The 25,136-nt window shown below is 36.6% G+C and overlaps 1 protein-coding gene and 3 non-coding genes across 7 annotated transcripts in view; all 4 read right to left on the bottom strand.

Moving 5' to 3' along the window:
- The window catches only part of LOC149654255 (uncharacterized), a 32,040-nt gene that overhangs the window by 4,771 nt on the left and 2,133 nt on the right, over window positions 1–25,136 (bottom strand). The window contains exons 1-2 of one of the 4 annotated variants that reach the window (XM_089845709.1): window positions 11,905–13,605; window positions 11,713–11,845 (exon numbers count right to left, since the gene is read on the bottom strand). The exons of 1 other annotated variant lie outside the window; for it this stretch is intronic. The gene's annotated coding sequence lies outside the window, so the exon portion shown is untranslated. Of the gene's footprint in view, window positions 1–5,512; window positions 6,216–10,310; window positions 10,456–11,712; window positions 11,846–11,904; window positions 13,606–25,136 lie in introns of those variants that run through there. 2 more of the 4 variants (XM_089845708.1, XM_089845710.1) reach the window with 2 other exon arrangements.
- TRNAV-CAC (transfer RNA valine (anticodon CAC)) lies at window positions 19,998–20,070 on the bottom strand. The gene has a single exon. It is a non-coding gene; the product is annotated as a tRNA-Val (tRNA).
- On the bottom strand, window positions 20,136–20,208 carry TRNAA-CGC (transfer RNA alanine (anticodon CGC)). The gene has a single exon. It is a non-coding gene; the product is annotated as a tRNA-Ala (tRNA).
- On the bottom strand, window positions 20,274–20,346 carry TRNAV-CAC (transfer RNA valine (anticodon CAC)). Its single transcript has one exon. It is a non-coding gene; the product is annotated as a tRNA-Val (tRNA).

Raw genomic sequence — 25,136 nt, 5'->3', positions numbered from 1 at the left:
CATATTTTTTATAAAATAGATAGGGAGCTGGAAGACTAGATAGCTATAAATTCTGGGTTTGTTATTTGCGATGCCATAAGAGGTAATGGGACCAAACAGGCTTGGAAATAAGCCAAAAAGATGATTTCCCGTAAATACTATCTTTATATATATATAGAGTATACGCCTGATAGTCTGGAGCAAATATAGAAGAAGTTTCGGGGAAAAAGATACGCGCTATGAGTAAGTTATTCCCTTCTTTGATAATTTATGTTTCCGCCTTTCTTCCTATTGGCTCTAAATCAGTGGATGTTTTGGAAGATACTACTTATCTTTAGTATCTTCAGTATACTTTAGAGAGATATATAAAGGAACCTATATAAAATTAAATAATTATAGGTTTTATTGAAGAAGTTTTTAATTTTTTTTAGGGTGAAATAAATTGTGGAAAATTTTTGTATCCAAACTTGAGGTAAGACTATTTTAATTAAGAAGTGTGTTCTAAATTAAAACTTTTCCATTTTAGCGCATTAATTAACTTTTAAATTACTAAAACTGCCAAACATTCACTTAACATCACTTGATTTGTGATAAATTAAACCAAAAATACTAAATTAAAATATAAAACATATTCAAGTGTCAAACTGTTAAGATGAAAAATCGATAAGATATAGATCAATAAAACATTTCAAATATTCCTTCACAAAGAAACTTAAAGATCGCAGCGGGGCATATATATGGCATTACTCGATATCGACACCTTTAAAACAGAATAATCTTAAGTACAATCGTACAAAGGCTTAAGGAGATACGATACTTTAGCTATGAGATAAAGATACCTTAATAGTGGTACTTGCATATAGAAAAAAAGCGAAAAAAAAAATTCTTGGATATTTGAGAACAACGTTGAAGCCTTAGCCGTAGCCGTTTGGAACCATTTCGAATAGTGAGCGGAAAGGGTAGCTTTATACGTCTTTCTTTAAAAAGGAAATCCCCCTTCAGGCACAACCGTTTTTCTCACTCACTCGGTGTACTTTCCAGCGTGTGTGCGAATAGCTAGGCCTAGTTTCTTACATTTCTCTCAAGGGAGGGATGGGCCGTTAACCATCTTTCTCGCAGCGCTAGAAAACCCGGTGAAAAACACTCCCAAATTCCCAATTCTCTAACATAGAAATGGTCTTTTCTTACAATTTAAGGTAATGTTTTTATAGTATGCAAAGTAGCAAAACCGTGTAGATCCTGCAGATATATAAGTTCTTACTATAAAGATATTCCCCCTTCTTTGTTTAGACTTTTCAGGTCACACCTAAAACAAAATTGCAAAAACCGTATGTGTAGAGAATTTGTTTTTTCGAAACAGAACCCAATAAATTTGCCATAATCTTGTTTTACTTTAAATATTTTGAACCTAATACTATTTATTATAGCTTAATTGTTAATTTTATTTAGTTTAAAGTAAGATTAATTCTTATCTCAGGGATGAAACGTAGTTCCAAGTAATCAAATTTATCCAAGGTGTTTTCTTTGGCATCATAAAACAAAGCCTGTCCCTTAAACAAACCAAACGTGGACCTAAATGTAACTGTAGCCAATATTTACCCAAAACCCGCTTTCCCAGCTTCTATAGGGCCCCTATGAGTTCAGCTGACCGAAAAGCCCACAAGCTTCGCGGTATACGCCATCTATCGCTAGAGGCCAAAATACGGGCAAGGTATTGAAGTTTCGAAATTGAATTGAATAAATCAAACTAAATTGATTTCAATGACTTAAATCATATGGTTTTATTGAACTACAAGGAAATAGATTGGATATTTCTAAATTTCTGCAAATAAAGCCGTTACAATCGCCAGAAATCTCCTGTAGAACAATAAACCTTAATATCCATTTAAAATGGTTTATGGTAAAACTTCTTAAGCTGCGTTCACACGAGATACCTTGAAACTATTTTGGAAAAGGTAGAAATGGAATATTTTTCTTTTAAAAATATGAGATGTTTAGTGAGAAAAATGCAATTATTATTTTTCCAAAAAGGAAGTAGGCCTTACCAAAATGGTTGAAAATGGTTCCAAATTGTCTCGTGTAAAAACGGCTTTAAACCCCCCCCCCCTCCATCTTGGCCCCTCGAAGAAAAACCAATGATAATCGAAAATAGATCTAAAATATCCGATATCTTTTTAACCCCCCTTCCGAAAACAACTCTAGATTCAATTTTTATCCTGAAAAAAAAAGAGAGCAATGCTCGTCCCCGTTTTAAAGAAATGAATTCAAATTCATGATAGATTTTCGTTTTCATCTTTTTCTCTCGAGCTAAGCCTAAAACCGAGGTTTTAACCCTAGAAGCGTCAAAAAACGTGGGGGTACAGAAGGGAAGGACTGAACAAAACGAATGTTCTTACAAAGAAAAACCTCCTTTTGTCTCGCCTCCTTGCCATTTGTTCATTCCGTAGCGGATTTACAATCTAAGATTGATACGAATTTTAACCAGAAACGTTATCTTGGAATTGAATCAATCTGAGAGTGTGACTGAATATACATTCGGCATCGAGAAAATAGAAAAGAAGGGGAATGGAATAACCAAAAGAATCTTGCTCCCAAAAAAAAGGGAGATATATAAATTCTTTATTTTTTTATTGCTGGGAGCTGTTGCCCATAAACTCGCGGGGTAGCGAGCGAGGTGCCTTGAGTTATAAGGTTACACTCCTTGGTTTGCACTGGGTGCAGTTCGGAGCAATGCTTCAGGGGCAGGGGGGATTTTGGGGGAGGACGATCGAAATTTATTTTTTTATTTTATTTTCTGGTATGGACCGGGATGTTTTCGATTTCCTGGAACTTTTTATGCGGAATATGTTATTTCTTTCTCAACTTCGTTTCGGAGCCCAAGTAATTTGTATAGAAGTAGAGACGTACGAGGGCCTTGTATAATGGTTGCATTTTATAAAAATTTTAATGCAAAAAAATTTCCCAACTTTGTTACGTATGAATTAGTAACTCACGATTCATCTTCTGTAAACTTACGCCTCGCATCAAAAGGAAGAAGACACGCAAATATTTTCTAAATTTTATAAATTAATCAAACTTGAGTTTTAAAAGCAGTTCGTTCCGGATTTTTCATTGAAAGGTAGGTCTTACTCTTTCTAAGATTGTTTCTGGAGGTTTACTGCTACTTTAGTCTGCTTTTGGTACTACGTAGGCATTCTTAATAGAAAAATCGATTTAGGCCTAAGAATACCGTTGACTTTTGTACTTAGAAAGGTATGATAACATCTGATGCCAACAAGTATTGCGAGAGAAATCTTTACAATTTCATTTTCGATATGAAAAACGTCTAGCAGTATTTTCGCTCTTCGATACCGAATTTTTTGTGATTATTTTTCTTTTGAATTAATTCGGATCAATAATTTCAAGAAGAAAGCCAATTTTTCCACTCAGTGAAGAAAAGTATTATATTTTTAAGGATGTAATCATTGATTACCAATTGAAATAAAATATAGTAAGATCAAATAATTTTTTTTTTCATAATCCAAAGCAATATCTGACTTTAGAATTGGCTTTTTATTATTAAAAGAAAGCAAAAAAGGATGTTGACAACTGATGTAATAAGATTAGAATCCCCGAGGAACACGTCAACGCAACATTTTAAGGGTATTTGCGCGTCGGGTGTTAAGGATGGCACTCCAGTCGGAAGCGACAACAAGCAACCAGTTTTAAACTAACATTCGCGATGAGAGTATTAGTAAAGATAACGGTGGAAGCAACCTAAAAACCCCTAAGTAGATATGGAAGTATAATATAGACCCTTGGGGTTTCAACGCCATTAATTGGATGAAAACGAACAGCGCGTGTAATAGTGTTCTGTCGCCTCGCCTGGCTAAGCCTAACTTGGCGAAATGAAATGACAAGGGGTTATTTCCAGCCCCATTTCATCTCCCCTGGTTGCAAATAAGTCATTTCGAAACCGTTATAGAGTTGAATGAGCAAATAGCCTCGAGCCTGACGAGAAATTTCAAGACAGCTTCACAAACGCGATAGTAAAAGTAAAATACCAAATCTGATATGGTCTTTGCGCTTTTACTCTCTCATTTGTGAAAACCCCATCATGGGTCTGAGTGACATTTTCTATAAGTGATAAGGACTATACCTTAAGGGTTTACAGGAAAATTATAGTATCTCTTCGACACGTGTTATATAAACATACAACCTCACGGCTTTGAAATTACTCCCAGGAGCCTAAAAGACCGGAAACGTTCCGATGTGAAAGGATAAAAAAATTTGGTGTCAGAAAAACTCGAAGGTTGGTACCATCTTTAAGTTACCTTCATTGGAATTGTGAAGGTATACGGTTTCAGTTAATATATTCGTGGAAGTCTTATCATGGTATGGAATTTATTATCTTTAGTATGTAGCCTGGGACAAATTTCTGAAGCGTCATCTAGTCAGATACGAATCTAGTTATGGTTTGTATGTAGGTCTGGAGATTTATTTTTTTGCTCATCAACCCATCTTCCGAAAGTAATTAAAGCTATTCAAAGGCGCCGCCAGCTTACTTATTATTAAGTACCATAAGTAATCAGCCATTCCCGTCACTATCCGTAAGTGTGCCACACGTTATTGTGCAATTTTACATAGTATTTTGGTCTTTTACTGCATTACGAACGTCGGGAATGCGGTACAATGGATGGTAACGTATCAATGGACCCCCTCTTAGGATATATGTTTTTTGGGACCCCTGGGCCAGTATCCATCTTCGTCCTGTAGGCCAACAGAATTTCTTGGGTAAATTAAACGCGTGACCTTTATTTTTGCCCTCTTATTCGTTGAAATTTGGTGAACCGGACATTAGGGCAATTAAATAAAAAATTAAACCCGTCAACTCTAAAAATACCTCTTACGTATAATTCCTTTTGACTGTATCAAAGATTCTCGGGGCGAGCACGACATTAAAAAAGTATACCCTTCAATCAGCGTCAACAGAAACGGAGACAGTTCGGGGGTGCGTCCAACAATTTGTTATATATACGAAAAGGGTAAAGATTCGGACATTGACATCGCCTAAGCGGAGACCCTGTAAGTTTCCTCCACCCACGCGTAACCTCCTACGACGACGAACTGTAGTATAACAGCGCGTCTCCTCTATTTAATTCGAACAAAAGTTTTATTTGTTGTTTCCGGGGTACCGCCCTCGTGCCCTAGAGTACACTGACACTACACCAGTACACAGAAATGGGTTACTACGAGGTTATCGCTACTAAGATGCAAAATGTTAAATGTTTCATCAATTATCAATCCGATTTAATTTTTTTATATGTTAGGCATTTGGACGGAAATGATGTGAATTTCTTTCATAGCCTCGAGTTAATCTACTTCTTATGTAGGTTATCACAGGGGAACAGAGTACATAACGTCCTGAACTCTGAGTGTAAGTACAATGGAAGCCTTCTTCGTTTAGCCGAGTTAGCACGAGCGGCAAAGAGAATTTAATTTTATTACCGGTTGGACAGAACTGTAGCGGAAGGAGTTCTGAACCTGAACCTACCTAGTTCAATCCACCGCCTTATATCTGTAACGTAAGCACGCTTCGCCCCTCGCGCTTTCGTGGATGGTTGACCACCAGTACCGGGGTTTTCGGACTCCCGCGCTTCAGACGAAGATAGTCCCACGCAAGTCCTTCGGGCAAATGAGAGGAGGAAATTCGATGAGAGTCGGTGACGCGAATAGTAGGGGTCTTTCCCAGACCGTCTCTTTTAATACGATTCTAAGTGAAACGGCCGAGAAACGCCTCGGGATTATTTCGAAAGGATTAGAGCCAAGATTTCCCGTCGCTAGCGTTAGGCCTACCTAACTAGGGACCTAAACGTTTCCAACTATACTTTTTCATTCTTACGAACGCGCTGTGTTAAAATGACCGTGAATCGAGGAAAGTCCCTCTAGACCGATAAAATTAAGTACAGCGTAGAGTGTGTTTATATTTAAAGGCTTAGACCAAAGTCCTAAAAATTGCCAGAGTTTTTGGTTTGAATAAAGATTGCAATTACTTTTGCAATTTACATCTGTAAGACCAGAGGTCTGGAAAAGATTAGTGAGGAACTGTAGCTGATGCGTATGAACTAAATAGAAAAGGTTAAAGTTTGGTATTTTGTAACGTCCGTCTGTAGCACAATGTAATTTTAATTATTTTACGTAAGAAAATTATGAATTTTTTAATTTAATCTTAATGATTATGAGAAGAGTAAAAATATTTTTACACAATCCCGCTTGTGAAAAACTTGTTTCAGAAATAAAAGCTGGCTCCAGAAAGAGATATAAAAGGACCCTGCTTAAAGTGTTAGTGACATAATTTTCGTCATCCACAAACTTAAAATGCGAAAAAAATCCTTGAAAAATCTAGTTTATTATGATATGTTTACTTTTTTATTTGGTTTCGTAGCAATTTATAAAATTGCAATCAAAGTATAGTGTTTGGAAAAGGCCTAGTTCAAATTTGTTTCGTTTGATGACGTAGTAAGGAGAAATTTTCTCTCTAGATATCGCTCACGTGACGCCTGTCTCCGCGCGCGCCGCGTTAAGCCTATTTTATTCATATTCGCGTGGCATTAGTAGACTCGAGCGCTCGCGCTTGGCTTTTCCGCGAGATGCCGTGAGTGACGCAGCAAGGAGAAAACCCGCCAAAAATCTTCCCCGCAAATTTGCTTTTGTCCCCCAAATTTCAAATTTTCAAAGTGTTTTTTCTGTGTTTTCCTTCATATTTAAATATTTATCAAGCATATTTTTGGAATCAGAAGAGTTTAAACTCTCAAAAAAGTAAGGTTTTCTTTAGATTTGAGATAATTTTTAAATCACGTCGCTATTCCTTTAACTCGAATTGGCTGAGGGCAAAACATTTCTACAGGGGTTCTACGAGAATATGACGTTGAAGATTCACCCTAAATGTTTGCTTCTCTTAACTACATTGTCTGTCAAGATTTTATTCATATATTTTCCAAAACGTGAAGATTTGAAGTACAGAACATAAGATGTATTATTTAGAACCGTTGTTAAATATTTTCAGTACGAAATAATATCAGTTTCAAAGGTAGTAGTGGTACATATTTAAGCCCTATCATTTTACGCTGTCAGTACTTTTATGTTCTAGTCCAATTTAAAGTTTAAAAGTGAAACAAATAGCGGAGGAACGTGCCTGGCCAGACGTCAAGTAGAATATCTTTGACAAGGTCTTAACCCCGCTGCTATTTTTCTCCGAAAACAAGAGAGAGAGAATCTAAGAAAATGTCGAGTCGTCCAAAAACAAAGTTTTCTAAGTCCAGGAGGCTTAAAACTAGAGGCCACATCTAGAGGGGGGTCAAACCGATACATTTTTCATTAGAAGTTTTCTATTCTTGGGGGCGCTGCAAAGGCTTAACGATTGTTAAAGAGGCCTGCTGAGAAAACTACAGTCTTATCTTTCCAATTTCGAATCTAAAAACCTCTTTTCCCAACTTCTTTTTAAAGCGAAAAAATTGCTCTTCTTAGTGAGAGCTTTCAAGTTGGCCTACGGTACGATGAGTTTAATCTTTTACCGACTTGAAAAAAAAAACCACTGTATAGAGTAGCACCTAGTAGGTAGTGAAAATAACGCTTTTTTAAGTTTTCAACTTAATCCCGGTGTGGCAAAAGGATTTCTTAGAAGAGTCTCTACAGAATAAAGTTTTTATTTGTTGTAACATAAATAAGGTAACGGCTCGTAAGTGAGAAACTTTGTATCGCTTGTAAATTAGAGAGAGCTATCCATTTGAGTTGAAGGTACATTAAAAATAAACATTGAATTAAATTGAAAAATAAAAGGCTATGTCCCCTATGAGGTTTACAAAAGCTAGTTCGCAAACGGCACTTGAAGTGTATAGCCTATATCTTACTGTTTTCTACATTATTCACCATGCCATAAAAGCCTGGATTCCATGGCTGAGTATGATGCCCTAGTGTTTTATACAAAAGTGCTGTATTTATGGGCCTTGGTTTTGTAGCCTATTAGGATGATGACAATATAGCCAACCTAAGCCTTGGCCTATAGATAACTCTTAGTATAACCTCTAAAGCTATAAACATTATAGGTATCTCCATGAACCAATAGGGGCGCCTGGTTGCCTAACAATGATCTATTGTCAACGGATGCGAAAGAGGAACTTTTATGGACTGTTCGAAATCCCTTCACTGTTCTAAACACAAAGACAAAGTCCTTAACGACACCGCACTTCCCTCGAAACAAAAGGAATAACGGCGAATAATCATTCCTCAAAGGGATAGTGAAATATAAAAACCTTGGATTTTATAACATTTCGCGTAATTAGATGTATAATCTGCAGGATCGGCTTACATAGGATCGATTAATAGGTAAGATGATGAATATATCGACGAAATATTGAAATATTTTAGTGTCTAGTGTATTAAATACTATTATAATAAATTTTAGCAAGATCTCATTCAAGTAAAGAGAGAACGTTCGAGTCAGTCTAATCCGCTTCCATGAAGTCAGAGTTATCTTTTTTTTCTGGGAGGGGCCTAGTTTAAGTCAGTTTAGGCATAGCGAGAGCAGCTTGCGTCGTGACACGCGTGATCGAGTGGGGTATGGTTTAGCGCGCCACCTAATAACCGGAAATTACTGAATAAAATGTTAAATGGACGCGGGCCTAATTCAGGCCCGTAGCCAGAAAAGTTACGCAGAGGGGGCAGTATCTTTCTGTGAGGGGGCATGGCAAATGGAATTTTCTTTATAGAATAACATAATATCAAAATGTCAGACAATAAATATTTCCGCAATTTACATTATTGACACTCATTTAACATTTGAAAATCAAACTTTTTAAAAAGTGTAAAAAATAAATTCTTAATAAACAATTCTAAATTTCTAGTCAGATCTTTTTCGTAGGCTAGGGAAATACGCGAGTTGGGCAAGAAAAGCTTGCCTGGCGTCAAATGTAAGTCTGTACCCCTAGGGGTCGGTCATTCATAAAATCCCGTACGCTACCCGTGAAATCCAATTTAAGAAATCCGAAATCAATGCTGATTTCGAAATCAAATAAAAAATCCGAAATCACAAAATCATTAAAGAAATCATATAATCAGGAAAAAAACACAAAATCAACAAAGAAATCACGAAATCAACAAAGAAATCACGAAATCAACAAAGAAATCACGAAATCAACATAAAAATCACGAAATCAGAAGCGAAATCACGAAATCAGAAGCGAAATCACAAAATAAGAAACAAAATCAGTAAAGAAATCGTGAAATCCATTACAAAATTCACGAAATCCAAAAACCAAAGAAATCACAAAATCCGACGAAATCAAGGGGAAAATCTCAAAATCCGAGGAAATCACGTGAAAAACCTCAAAATCCAACGAAATCAAGGGAAATATCGCAAAATCCGTCGAAATCACGGGAAAAATAGCAAAATCCGACGGAATCACGGGAAAAATCTCAAATTTCTTTGAAATTCATTAGATTTTATCGAATTCTGAAATCAAACGGAATCCGAAGAAATCAAATTGGATTTCGAAATCCCGTACACTTTTTCCAAAACGTCCGACCCCTCGCTGTACTCCACATAATATTTTGGTCCTGGATGACAAAACCAGCGATATATATCAAGGATAACGACAAAAAGCTAAAAATTCCAGTGTATCAGGGATACATATCAAAAGGGAATTTAAAACATACAAATGAATCAGGGATATATCAAGTAAAAACCTCCAAGCGTATCAGGAATATACACAGGTAAAGACAATAAAGTCTAAAATATGTTGATATACATTTTAAATAGTTAATATTTGTGTACCAAAATGAAAATATTCATTACAGAGGCAAAGTTAATTTGATAAGGGGGCATTGAAAAATTTTGAGGGGGCATTTAGGGGCAAACCGAAATCTTATTTGAGGGGGCAGGATATATTTTTGAGGGGGCATTGCCCCCTGGTGCCCCCCCGTGGCTACGGGCCTGGCCTAATTTAAGTCGGTTTAGGCATAGCCCACTCAATCCGCGCTCCCAGACGCTGCGCTGCTCGCGCTATAGCTATAGCAGCTTGCGTCGTGACGCGCGTGATCGAGTGGGGTATGGTTTAGCGCGCCACCTACTAACCGGAAATTACTGAATAAAATGTTAAATGGACGCGGCCAGTAGCGACTCGAGAGTCGGCCTAGGCAAGAAGTCGAAAGAAACTATTGACAACAATGTTAAGTATTAGTATACGATTCAGATTAATAACATCGGATCGGCCTTATTAAAAATATATTTTTTATCAATCGGGGTAGGGACAAATAAAAATAACGTGGTATTATATTAAAATATGGCTATTTACCTGAAGTTTCAAACGTAAGCCTTGGTTGTTCTGGCACTTAAGGAAAATAATTGTGGCCTTTCCTTGTTATAATAATTGAATTGTATATTTTACTATTTACTATTCGGTCTATATTTATATCGACATAACCAGCACTATCAACTGTTGCTCCAATAAACATTTCTACTAATTCTGGAGTCAGTCTCCCTCACATCGAGATCGAGAACGACAATTTCGATAAATAGTGAATGGATAGTCCACCAGGCGGTGTTAGTGTATCGATAAAATGGCGGGAATTTTTTTAGGGAGGGGCCTAGGTACTACTTGATGGTGGCGAAGATGAAGGTAAACTCGAAATTCAATAACAAAACGCAATGTACCAATTAAAAGAGCCACTATTTCATATAAATTGCACTTTCCTCGCCGGGATTTGAATCGGAGTTCGCAGCGTGGCAAACTGATACGCTACCCACTGCGCAACGTCTTCTGTAGCTCACCACTTGTTATAAATCAATCTTCAATTTATCATTCGAAAGAGGACATTTTTGTGCAAATATCACATCCCTCCACGTCCTGCGCTACGTCCTCAGTACATCGTTCAAAAGAGTCTCGATTTTTTTTATAAATATTACTTCCAGCGGCGGGAATGATTCTTTGTGTCTATAAATGTCATTTATATGGACTGTAAAACGATGCTTTTTTGTATAAAATTTCAAATGCAAATGGGCCACATAACTAAAGTGATATTGGAGTGATCTAGAACACCACCAAATACTTTCATAAAATGCCCCTTCACAATCCCTTTTCAACAATAATAATACCGTTACTTTTCATTTTATAACGAAACAATTATTAGTTTTCTGAAACACGATAATAGAGTCGTAATAACTGGATATTTGGTGCGGAACAAATTAGAAGGGCAGAAATTAGAAACTCTCACAATAGAAATTTTATTTATTTAGAAATACAAATTCCCAAAGCTAAACACAGTCCTCCCTTTTGAAACTCAACGGTATAGTACAAAGGTTTATCGCTGCAAGGAATGGCTTGGCTTAAATTTTCACTTCTGAAAAATAAGTCGCTAAAATCAAAAGGATTTTACTCTTCAGTTTGAAACTACCACACTGAATTGTTAATGACAATTAGGGACTTGTAACGAATTCTGGCCAGTATAATTATCTCATTCTCATTTATTAGGCCTTGAGCTGGGGAAGGCGTTGCTAAAGTTGTTACGGGTTCATAGCCATCAAGCAACTTTGGAATCATTAAGGTTTAAAGGAAATAAAAATCAGAACCATACGAAGGAGAAATTTCAGATAAAGCTTAACTTTCATTCACCCGCAGTGTAGCCGGGTCTTTTAAGGTTTCTCTTTATTCTAGAAGCTTAATTAGAGTCTGGGAAAGGGTAATGAGATCACTGTACCATCCTTTTAAGTCAGCTCCGGAAAAGTTCAATCACTAAGGCCTTTCCAACTGATCTAACCCGAATCCAAGAGGTGATTCAACCAAGAGCGTACCCCTGATATCCCGCCGCAACTGTGGCATATTAGGTCTTTCTAATAACAAGTGATGATGTTAAATTTTATCTAACCCTAATTAAAAAATTCGTACTAACCTTGAAGCACACAATCGTTTTCTTGAGGACTCAATTCAACCTACGTTTTTCGGAGAATTGGGCCTACAATTATTTCGAGAACCAAGTAAAATCCAATTTGTGGTTGACGTCAGAGGTAACGTCATCATGAAATGGGTTTGATTTGATATTGTCAGAACCGCTTGGTGATCAAAATATATTATATTGAATCCCGGATCATCTTTCATCGCGGTTGCATGCGTGATAAACGTTCACTTAAAGGTCCCAAGGAAAACCCCGAGTGCAAAGTCCAAGTCTCTCCTATAATAAAACGAACTTGAAGATCTTTCTATCCTACATAAGAACCAGAAAAGATTAAATCTAACGTGAAACGTGAATGCTTTTGGGCAGCTGAGACTCGTTAAAATTTTCAAATATTCCAACTATGCCTTGATCAAATTTCAAACTATTAAGTTTCCCATCATGCCATAAATCCTTCAATTTCGGCTAAGCCTAACTCCAACTGTCAGATCCATTTAGGGCTAACTCTCTAAACATTTTAACCCTACCATTAACACTAGCTCGAATAACTCTCGTATAATCCTCCCCTTCGATTCTGTCTAAATCAGACGCATGTACAAGTCGACGTCGCTTGACTGTAAGTCCATAACGGGTTGATCGCAAACTCGCGAAGCCAACCTAATGACCATCCTCCAGCTCTTTTCCCCCTTCTCATTCAAAATCTGTTTATGATCCCAGGATGTCCAGGTGACTTTGAAAACTTGTAAGAGCGGGAACTCGGGTCCATTTCGAGGGCTTTTAACGATTTTAAGGCGAGAACCCAAGGGCACGCCAAACTCTATCCCATTTCCTAAGGGCGTCCGTGTAGACTGGTACGAGGTCCCCCCTCAGTAGGCGCGCCACGCGTTTCTCTAATCCTGAGAATTGGAAAGAGTGGAGCGTTATTTATAAGCCAATATCAATTAAAGGCCTAATGAGATTCGTTAATCTTACTGCAAGGGGGGTTTCCTATATCGGTTCGCGCTTAATTGGCCGTTTGTCATTTTTAATAAAGCCCCCTTATTGGACCGACAACCGTTAGGCCTGAGTGCTAATTTGTATTCGCCAGGTTTTCTTAAATTCCATTATAGGGGGCACCTACGCGCCTTTCGAGAACTTAGTTTTCATTTTGATGAAATTAGGCTTAAGGTTGGTCATAATGGCTAGACGGGTCATATTTTCCAAGCTTCAATGATTTTGTGATTCAATTAGAGTTTATATCCAGATTATTAGAGTTACTACACCAAAATTCGATAAGGTAAAGTGCGCAGTAAAAATACAGCGCTTGAAGAATAACATACGAGTAGAGTATAGATTCCAAAGACTCCAGAAAATTTCATTAGATAATGAAAATATTGTTACAAGTAAAACTTGTTGTAGAAGTCTCCCAGCCCCAACCTTTAATCTCAAAGGGGTAGAAAAACGTATAGTTACGGTTAGAAACTTTAAATTTGAAATTCAATTAAAAGTTTCTTCAAATAATCCGAATTAAATTGAGGAAAGGTTAGACCTGGAAAATTTAAACTTAGATTAAACGTAATTGGTAATCTACTTCTATTAATATTTAAAAAACACATTACACGTTGCATATTTCCAAAATGGAGTATTAAAATTAAATCCTGTACTTAATTAAGTGAAATATATCATAAAAAATTCAAAATGTTCAATGATGTGACGTTTAAGTATCCCTTTAAGGCCCTGTGGCGGGATGTTCGATCGAAGACTCGAAGTCTTGAAGTCTTAAAACAATCATGTCATTGAATTATCTTCGTGGCTGGCTTGAAGCGATTTCTAAGAGGATAGGGAAAAGTACAACCCTTAAGTCAACTAAATTAAAATTACAGTCCACACACACTATATATGTTAAGTCACTGTAATTCTTGAAGAGGCGAATTTGCCCCAAGCGAGTTCCAGAAATTATTGCAATTTGAATCATGCAAATTGAAATTTGTAGCTTCCTAAAAGATGCAAATGAGAAAATGCTTCCTACTTCGCATGCAGCAACAAACTTTTTCTAAACCTTAATTACTCATTTCCTATGCCAGAACGGTTTTCGCTAAAAAAAAGGAAATTAAATCCTTTAATCCGAAATCGTGCAGACCAAGGCCTACATTCACATATTTAATGCAACCAAATATAGTGAAGATGCATGTTCAATTAATAATACGTCAAATACACCCCAGCTCTTACCATTTCTATGGATAAATGTTATGTGACAATTAAATTCGAGGTGACGCGCGAAACCTCAATTAATCATATCAGACTAAGCAGTCTGAAGTCCATTCCTGAAGCAATACGTTCCCCACTCTCCTCCAAAAAATCTGGTAATTACATTTTGGGTCCCTAAACTAATATAATTTCGGCTCAACCCTGGTGTCCAAACTTGGACATATCTTTTATATATATATATATATATGTAGCAGAGTTTCATCCTGTTAAAAACTTGTCCAAGCTACAGATAGTGGAAAGTAATTTTTCTGCCTCAAGTTTGTTACAAAATGTACCCCATAAAAAGATAAGAATTTAATGCTGTTCTTAAGCCCTCGGCTCCAGGCTCTATCAAGTGACAGTTAAGTCGATAATACCAAAACTCCCCTTTCCATTCTCCCGTCTTCTATAAGCGTCGCTCTTTCTCCTTATGGTCTGACGGTTCCCGTCCATTTGTCTCGGTCAATCATACTCTGTAGCTTTGGGTCAACTCGTCCCGAGGCGCCCGAGATGTCACGTGACCACTGGACCGTGGTATTGACGTCCCATATATATACACTGCTCCTCTATATCGACCGTCCGCTTATACTCAACTTTATACCTGTAACTCTACCTACAATAAGCCTACCTGGACTTTAAAGATATCTCGCTGAACCATTCGCTACAATGTGAAGATTTGCGGAATTTAATTTTTTTTTCTTAAATCTGGTATCGCGAAATACAATAAGCTGCAGGTTTTTTTGAAGGTGATTCGCGACCAAAGAAACTAAGTACAAAAAGGTTTCATCTTGCAGGATACAAAACTTCAGTCAAATCGGTTGAGAGTTATGGTAAAATTTATTTAAAAAATTACCACTGGTTGAATACAGTTTTTTGAACCAACGATGAGAAAGTCTCAGCTATGTCTTTCTGTTAGTAACGCTCTGACACAGTTTAACTTGAATAAAATCAAGACTGATTAAACATAGAGTTGAATTAGTGCAGAATATAATTTACAAGCAAGGATTATGAAGAATCTAGGTTGAAATAGTTAGGTCATATGAACAGGTATGGGAAGTGAAAGTTCTCAACTGAAAAAATTTCAAGTCCAATCCTGCTGCCTCGTTACCTTGCATCTTTCGTAAAAACCACAGATTCCTAACTATCAAGCTAACTCGGTTGTCCGTAGAAATTTCATCTTTCCTACATTGCAAACTCTATTACGACCAGAGAGGAGGCGTTTCTGAGAATCGAGCGGGGGATTCTGGGTAAACGCTTGAAGGGAAAGGAAAAGTATAACCATCACATTCTTGGGTCGTTTATTTTGGACGTCAAATGTATTATTAGGATAAATGATGTTATTCTAATGTTAGCTCGATGCTCACACGCCGTTGCACCAAATTGATGGTACCCTAATAAATTTTTTATAGATCTGTAAGGTCTTTCTTTAGCTTTTTCCAGGCAATTGTACATTGTTCAGTAACATAGTTCAATTCAAAAGCCTTTATTTCTTATTGTCAAAGAACGCAAGTACCTGCAATAGGTTTGAAATTAATGGTCGAAATAAAACTGTGGTTGAGTGGATACCACAATTGTACATCGCTCATTAGTTACTGTCTCGGACAGGGTTGGATTAGCAGTTTTTTTTTCTTGCTTCATTGGAAAAACCCTGAGGTTTAAGAACGTGTTTCATTATGAATTTCATCATTTTTCTATCAAAGAGAAGTAAAACCTAGAATGTTTGTGTTTAAGGGATGCAGATGTTTGTGATCCTAAGTCATCACTACAAATAAACAATGAATAGATTTTGGGCTCTTTAGAATTTTACAATCTGTCTAGTGGTTTGTGGTTAATCCGTTCCTAGTCTGTACCTTTTTATTTTGACTAAACTACGTACAATATTTCAAGACGTCCTGGTAAATTAGAGTACAACGAAATAAAAAGTGACATTCTACTTGCCATCTCTCCGCAAGTTCTTATCTTCAAGAACCAGCTATTAATCTATCCTTGGATAGGACGAGGAGGTGGGCTGGAGGCTGTTTTCAACGCCTGCAATACACTCCGATACTCGTCCGCAACCGGTATCGATAAACGTCTTAGGGCCCCGGCCTTTGGGGTCCACTATAACATCAATATATCAAAAGCACCCCCACAGCCAGACTAGCACCGAACCCCATTTAGTAAACTGCTCAATTTATAACAAATTCCAAGGGATCCCATCGATTTAAAAAATAAAGCCCGCTCCCCGTACACCTTTTAGTATAAATCAATGTCTGAAGCATATGCTCGGCTCAATGGCGTTTATAACATTTAATCTAAATGGCACTATAGTGATTTCGATTAGGTCTAACGTGGAATATGTCTAGCTTTCTTAATGGATAGCTCGGCGGGTTAAATCCTCCGAAATAAGCCCGAGCTTCATTCTAAGAACCGCGGCGGATGAAGAACGTCTCTCTCTCTCTCTCTCTCTCTCTCTCTCTCTCTCTCTCTCTCTCTCTCTCTCTCTCTCTCTCTCTCTCTCTCTCTCGAATGAGTTTGAACCATCGACCCATAAGGAAAATTACCTACATACTTGGGAAGATAGAGAACTTATACGGCTTAGATAAGGGGATTCTTTCGCTTGACAAAAAGTGCTGGATACGCCGCTTCCTATAAGCTTACTCGTGCGATACAGGAACGTAATATCGCAAGCAAATGTATTAACAGAATAGACATTCACCATATTTCAGGAAGAAAAACAATAGGTTTTGATGCATTAATAGAAATATCGCTAAGAATGATGTTGTCATAGCTACAAAATGATGGGCGACACATCGTAACTGATTTTTGGATAACCAATGACGTAACGATAAAGGGGGAGGGCCAAACTATGACTCTTCCTAAATTCTTCTATCTCTTGTTTCCGGTTTAAAGTAATTACCAGGGTCCTCAACATTTATATGATCATAACCTTCAAAGGAAGTGAAAAATAGTTAGGGCGCAATATGTGTTGCTCTCTGAGGCCTAAAGTAAATAGGGATAATGACGCTTTGGAACAAAAAGAGTTGGTATAATACACCTTTTTGTATCTAGCTGTGAAATACGGGTCACGAAGACCGTTAGCGTTTCGTGACCTATTAGGAAGAAGCTATTCTTTCACCGATTTTTCCCTCAGTCTTGTCCGTTCCGTTTTACTATGAGAAGCCTTAAGGACAGGTCGTTCGCTGACAAGGCGCTAGAGCTTCTTCTTCTCGGTGTACTCTGATTGCGGAGTTTCGGGGGTCCTTATAACGATCCCTTAGCACGCTATATTTCAGCCCTTAATAATAAGTTTTTGTTTCTGCGAAGGGAGGGATATGAGTTAGGTGATATATGACTGCCCGGGATTTTTTTTTTCTCCTAGCAAGCTAGCAGCCGACCGATCCCACGTTAGGTTTAACGAAAAACGTGAAAGGCACTAGCTAAATAATATTTATACTAGCTTTCAGACTAATTGTGGTTTAATGGAATGTTTAGTCGGGTTGCACCATTCCAAAATTTAGCAAAACAGCAGTTCTTTGCCTCACTCATATGGCTAAATGAAAGTAAACTGTCCACACTTTGAGCCTAAAAAAGCAAAACTTAACCTAATCGACTCAAACCAAACCTATCACAAGCCTAACACCATGAATACTAGGGGGTCTGGTTGTGACAGTTCTGCCAGCTTCGTAAGCTATAATGACCCTTTAATTAATCACTTGGCTAGAAGATGGTAAACCGACCCCACACTAAGCCTGAAAAGCGAACTCAACATAATCTAATCGAACCGAACTAAACCAAACCTATCACTATGAATACTATAGGTTGCGGTCTTACCTCTCTTCACAATAGCAGTGAAAAACTCAGGTGTTTTCTGTGCGGATGGCTTTACTTCAAAGATATGATCTTCTAGTAGGCCGAAAAAAACTTGGAATGGCGTGGTGTGGTGTAATAATTATTTTTCAAGATAGGTAGTTGCGTAAGAAATAGACGCTTTTTCTCTCGCCTCATTGGATTAAGTTTCGTTTGGAATGAAAACTCATTTTAAAAGTTGCCAGGAGAAATAGCGCAAGCGCTTCTACTCGAGAGAAAAGAGAGAAGAAGGTAAAAAATCACCATTCCCTTTTCGTTTCATTCTTAAATAATAAATGAGAGGCAATGTTCTCGCCTAGGCCTAGGTAATACAAAATTTATTCGATTTCCTTTACCACCCCCACTCCCTTGGTGATCCATTTGATTACTTCTTCCTGTTGTAATAGACTTTAACTCCGGGCACAAAGAACAAAAGAGCTAAAGAGGTAATTCTATTCTAGCTACGCTACATTTGTAATGCATTGATTCAATTCTAAAGAAACCCGAAAGCCTAAAGAATAGATAGACTACGTTAAGCACCTCTCTGCTTAGCAAAAAAAATAAATAAAGCAAACGGCATAAAACATTAAGACACATACGCTTTTATGGCGCCAAAATGTGGGGGCGGCCATTAGTTAAGCAAAAGGCGCGTAGGAACACTGATACTTAGGCATTGGCAAACAGTATGGTCGTAATTTGGACCTAGAATCATTTATGGTTATTTACATTAAATCTCTTTATTGTAGCTAGTCATACGCCATAACCATATAGTATCTTGCGATGGGAAAATTTGTAGGGATGTGCCAGAAGCCTGTAAAGGACTTTTGAGCGTTCAAAACTAGAATTCTTATTTCCTGCAATACAATTTTGATGTTATATGAACCAATGCAAAACGTATAACCTCTTGGAAATTTATGATGCCAATTCATGCATCTTTGGGTTGTTTCTATTATAAATGCATTGCAATCGGTTTGATTATATAGATATCGTGAAATCTTTCGAACACTTTCTCTGGATAAAGAATATTGCATTCTTTATGAAAGTACTTGTGGAAACAACACGTTACTAAAAGAAATGAACCCATTAACGATTATATAAAAACGTCTTGGTTTGGACCAAGACCGAAAAAACAAACGATATGTGTGAGGTTTATCAATTGACTGAAGTTTCAGGTATTGAAATTTTTTTCTAGTTATTTTTATCCACTCAATCCTTAATCAATATTTAATTCAATCAACTGATTTTACTGTTAATCGATCTAGTCCCTCTAAATTAATTTAAAAAATTACATATCTACGCTTTTTCAAGAACAATTACATTTTCCGAAAACATTTTATCATGAAATTAATTGTTCTTAAAAAAGCGTAGATATGTAATTTTTTCAATTAATTTAGAGGGACTAGATCGATTAACAGTAAAATCAGTTGATTGAATTAAATATTGATTAAGGATTGAGTGGATAAAAATAACTAGAAAAAAATTTCAATACCTGAAACTTCAGTCAATTGATAAACCTCACACATATCGTTTGTTTTTTCGGTCTTGGTCCAAACCAAGACGTTTTTATATAATATCTGTCACTTCAGTCTTAATGTAATTAAATTTTGAAAAATTATGTTTGCTTTACCGTCATACATTTGCACTCTAAAATATAATGGTGCATTCAAACACCATATATGCTGTTTTTTCCGGTGCCAAAAAAGACATCATTTAGGGTGTACTTTAACCCCATTTCTATGATCAATTCACGCCATTTACTAATATTATTTAGAAGTATTAAGGAAATATTAGGCATATAAGCACCATTTACAGTGGCTTTTAACATCTTTTTTTGACAATCTGTTGAACTTCTAATATTACTTAGTTTAATGGTTTTAAAAGTAGGGAAAAAGTATGGTACCTATGTCACATTATTAAACCAAGTTTAGTTCAATAATTGTTAAATATTTATTATAACCACTACACCACAGACACGTGGTAAGTCTAAGTTTTCCAAGAGATCTGACTAATTATTATGTCCAATCACGATGGTTAAAACATGTATCTACCTGGGCTCGAACCTGGGACTTTCCGTGTGTGAAGCGGACGTGATAACCACTACACCATAGATACGTGGTAATACTGAGTTTTCCAAGATATCTAGCTAATTCAAGCGCCCAATCACGATGGTCAAAACATGTATCTACCTGGGCTCGAACCTGGGACTTTCCGCATGCGAAGCGGACGTGATAACCACTGCACTACAGATACGTAATAACACTGAGTTTTCCAAGAGATCTAGCTAATTCTTATGTACAATCACGATGGTCAATACATGTATCTACCAGGGCTCGAACCTGGGACCTTCCGCGTGTGAAGCGGACGTGATAACCACCACACTACAGATACGTAATAACACTGAGTTTTACAAGAGATCTAGCTAATTATTATGTCCAATCACGATGGTCAAAGCCGTACTTCTGTAATTAACTAAAATTAACATACTTAGACTTAATTGTTTTGATCAAACTGGCTGATAGCACACAATTAATACTTAATTGTTAATTTAAGATAATTCCGAAAAGTATCTTCGCTGCAGTTTTTAAGTTATCGGTGGGGAAAAATCACGAAAAACCCATGTTAATCTCCATAGGAAATTAGCAAAAGCGGGTGAATATTACTTTAACGTTACAAAACGGTATCAAGTCATATCTACAAGGGCCTACCGGCCCTGTAGAATAAAACTTATTGTTTTGGTCTCTCTTTAAAGATAAAGCAAAATCGTGAAAAAATATTTACATTTCCTCGGTTAACTTCGAAGAAACCTATAGATAGATTCGAAAAAACAATTAGATCCACAGGGCCTAAACCATTAAACAATAAATAAAACCCGAGCAAAATTTCCTCGTTTCATTCTACAAACACCACAGAATTTCCAATTAAGGCGAGATTGTTTACAAGAATAGAGACTTACGGGGTATCGTGTTGGGAGAAGGTTAGAAGAAGATAGCTATGTTCCTATCGATTTATTTTCGTTTTTCTTCATTCTAACTCGTTTAATTTTCTTTTGGGAGGCTGGAAGTAGGTGAATCTCTGTGGATTGTTGGGTATTCATTCGATTCCCCACCGAAATAACATGAGTGTACCACTATAAATGTTCTAAAGAGGTACTATACCTCACCACTTACTTTACAGGTTAAAATTTTAATCATGATCATACAGAGTAAAGTGTCAAACGAAGGTTATTCATGGATATGTTTAAGATAAAACTACATGACTAATATTCGAAGTTTTTTGAACGGGAACTAGAGTCTCTAAATTATATGGAATTTTATTGCAAACATGGAGTATAACGCTAATTAGATGAAATAGCTCTTCAATGTTTGTGTACCTTTCATGGACCATATGAATTACTTAAAATGTTGACAGTCCGCTTAAGTACCGCTTGAAAGTCTTTCAGTTCCAATTCTAATTTGCGGAAGAGACAGTCCCCACCCCTCGTAATCTACCTTGAAGCACTCTTAGTATTTAGTTCATTAAAAGAGCTTTATTTCAAGGCTTTCAAGCATTATTAGTGTTAAGTATCTAGATGAAACTGCGATAGACTATGCGTTAATTCCCTTTGAACGCTCATCATACTTTGTTAGGTATACAATCGTTCACTTCACGTATTACTCCGCGTTACCTTGGGTCCCTGCTGTAGTTTACCATTGGATCCAACTGTATTGGGTAGACGTTGAAACTAAATTTGGTTTTGCAGAGTTCCGGCGCGGCTTTTTCGCGTCTAAAGTTACTAATCATCTGCTTGAGTGTTATGGGGATAATTAGTGCATTGGCGGGGATTCGCCCAAAATCCTTTTCCCGGAGCTGTGGTATCTGGAAGGGCGACAGATAGAGTCAATGCCCGTAATTGGTCTGAAGGGGGCTTGTGGAATACATACGAAAAGAGTAAAATGAGAAGAGCTTATTTTTGTACTTTTCTGATATCTATTCAATATGAACCCGGCTTAGAGGCACATCGCATTTCTATTCCATGTATGAGAAATTATATATTTATCCAAAGTTAATCATGAAAGCTAAAACATCAATGCAACTTATCACTACTGTTCATTTAAAGTCGAAAACATGGTTCAAGGAGCATTGCTTCACACTACGAATTGTTCAGGGCCCGAAATAGCAACTTGAAGAGTGGAGGTTTCTGTCCATATATACTATATAAACACTATATAGTCTTTGGTAACACCCGTCTGAAATATTTACACGAAGGTTTTTGATTATCTAACCATTATTACCACTTTCAATTTAACGATGCTTAGTTATACAACAAGTCGACAATTAAAAAGACAAAAATGTTACTGGTCTAGAGAAGGACATTGTTGAACAAGCTTATTGACTCAACCAAACCACTTTTGACCATCTACCCCTGGTGTTACTGATACCAACCATGAAGTTTGGTCGAATTTGGTAAAGAACAAACAAAAACAAACGACTTCCTGAAATAAATATAAGATTTTTCAAGTTTCGGAATAAATTTCGAACCATACGCGGTCATATCAACCTTAAAAATTTTCTTTTCACGATTATTTTGAAAATAGTATTCCTCCGCAACAGTTACTTGTCTGTTGGAATTTCAAAGCGTCGTAAAAAATCTACTTTAAAAAAATGAAATGTATGTCTACAAAATATTACATTACATCATATAAAATTCGCCAAAACTTTGGGAGAAAACTAAAAAGATTTCAACAGCATCATAAGCACGTATCAAATAGTTTTTGTGTCTCTTGAGCCTTAGATGGTGGTTAGAATATCTTATACTCGCTTATAAACAAGGCAGAACTGGCCTATAACTCTGATACAAATTGCGTAACACAAACTGAAATATGCAATCATGTTTCTTCTGGGAAATCTCTATCCTAATTCTAAATTTGAATTGGTTCAAGTTAAATTTGATTGCAATGAAAATATCCATGTTTTTGTTATAAACCATAAGTTTATAATGTATGTTCCATAAGTTTATCACTGGTTACAAACTGGAGCTTGTCATGAAATGATTGAGGTAGGTCATAGATTCGAGTTAAAGCGACGCCTGGTGAAGCGCTATCAAAGGCTTAGTACAAACTAAATAGAAAGATGGATGCCCTGCAAAATTAACCGACTGTAGCCATTCAATTCTCGCTTGTCGTTCTCGAACTAGCTCGAGCTGTAAGTCTGTAGTATTACAAAGTATAGGTAGTTTCATACATATGGAACATATCTTATGAACTTAATATATAGTGAAATTAGAAACCTCCCAACACCTCTTAGTAATAATAGACGAAAATCTCAACTGTAATAGCAGTCATAAGGTATAGTTTATGATTATTTTTCACAAGGGAAACCTTCTGGGAAAAAAAGGTTTTCGAAACTACCTTGGTCTCTCACCCAAAAAAATAATACTGCTGGCAATAAATGTGTCCAAATCCTAAAGGGTCTACGGCAATTACCACCTAATAGAAAGAAAAAAAGACCCGTTGAATTTGGACCCTTAAAGTACAATCTAGGTTAGACTTCGAGATAGCCATGGTGAGCTATATAAAAGTTAGAGGGAGCCTTGAAACAATGCCAGATTTCCTAGATAAAATTGAAATACGGCGAGGTTTCCGATGTTAGTGGAACCACCGTCTACTTCGATACCACCTCATCATGCTTGGTTTAAAGGTATTGTAAAACGAATATTATGGTAAAAGTAGCTCCCGAGTAACTAATTGATCCAATGCACAGTTCAAAACTGCTTCAACTTATTACCTAGGAAGCAGAAGTGCATCATTGTCATTAAGTAATAGGTACTCGCTATATGGAAGATTTTCCCAAAACCCTGTGTGCCATCTTGGAAAATGGCAACCATAAATGCCAACCCTTGCTTATGGAATAACCCAGTTGACTGTTTCATTATGTATCTATAGATGGGGTATTATAGGTATTGGCTTAAAACTGTTGTCATGTTTTAAAATGGCGTTCGAAATACGTAAACAAAGAAATGTCTTTATATCTCTAAAAACCAAAACACTATTACACTCCCTTTAAGGTGCCATTAAACCATATAAAAAGTAGACTCTAACGATAACATTTTATTAAAAAGTAGGTCGCGAAAATAGAATAATAAAAAAAAAGAAATCAGATTGCAAAAAAGGCAGCTAAAACACTGAATGTGTTTCTATTTAATATGCTGAAGGATTTTTATCAAATCTGATTATCTTTATTATTATTACTATGCCAAATAAGTTATAGACCTAGGGGTTTTAGAAATGGGGTAAGAGTTGAAATGATCTAAATACGTCTACTACGATGCCAAAATAAAAATTCAGGAATTTTTATTTTTCTACAATTTAACTTTTAGAGGACAGATTTTCAATTATGTCTACGTGAGTGTGCTCTCGAACGGTGTTGGATACTTTACTGTGAAAATCTACAGAGCTGATTCAAGTGGGAACGGTATTTGAACACAATATGGACAGGGCAGTATCCAACCCCTCGATATTTCCGGATACGTACTTTCAAGATATATTAATGCGGAAAGATTTTCTGGGATTCAGGGACTGAATTTAAATTTTTGTTCATTTTTTGTCTCCTCCTTTGACACATTTTTCAAGTTGAAAGAATGAATAAAGAGTAAACTACGAAAGGAGTAAACAATATAAGGCTACGTATCTTTCCGTATACCTTCCACTTCATTAATCATCTACCTCCGAAAAAACTTTAAGCTAATAAACCAACAAAAAATAAAGAAAAAGAATTTAAGTGGAAGATGAAATAAATAAAAGAAATAAGTTTTATCACGTTTACTGGCAAAAATTTTAAGTTAAAAATTTTTAGAAGAAGACTAGGAAAGGCCTTGGTTATGGGGTTGGTCTGTATTACTCTCATATTTTAGCTTTAACGGGAAAGTCTCACAAAATGACGTTTTTCAATTATCAGTATTTTCGAGTAGAATTATCAGTTTGAGTTTTCAAAATGGAAAAATCCCATTTATTCTAATATTGTCTAGTCAATTAATTCTTCTATTTTAGAGATGATATTTTTAAATAATTTACTAGCGTTGTCCTTGGTGTTCTTAAGGAGTGGAAACCGATAAGAGTATCCAGTCTCTTTGGGCCTACCACGTTCAAGTCTGTCTTTGTCTCTAGACTACACCTTTAATGAACATTATAAGGTCTTCTTAC

This window comes from Phalangium opilio, unplaced genomic scaffold (genome assembly GCF_054372755.1).
Source record: "Phalangium opilio isolate 3A_F unplaced genomic scaffold, DU_Popi_V2 ptg000079l_1, whole genome shotgun sequence".
NCBI lineage: Eukaryota > Metazoa > Arthropoda > Arachnida > Opiliones > Phalangiidae > Phalangium > Phalangium opilio.
The sequence above is the reverse complement of the archived record's forward strand: the minus strand, read 5'-3'. Positions and strand labels throughout refer to the sequence as shown.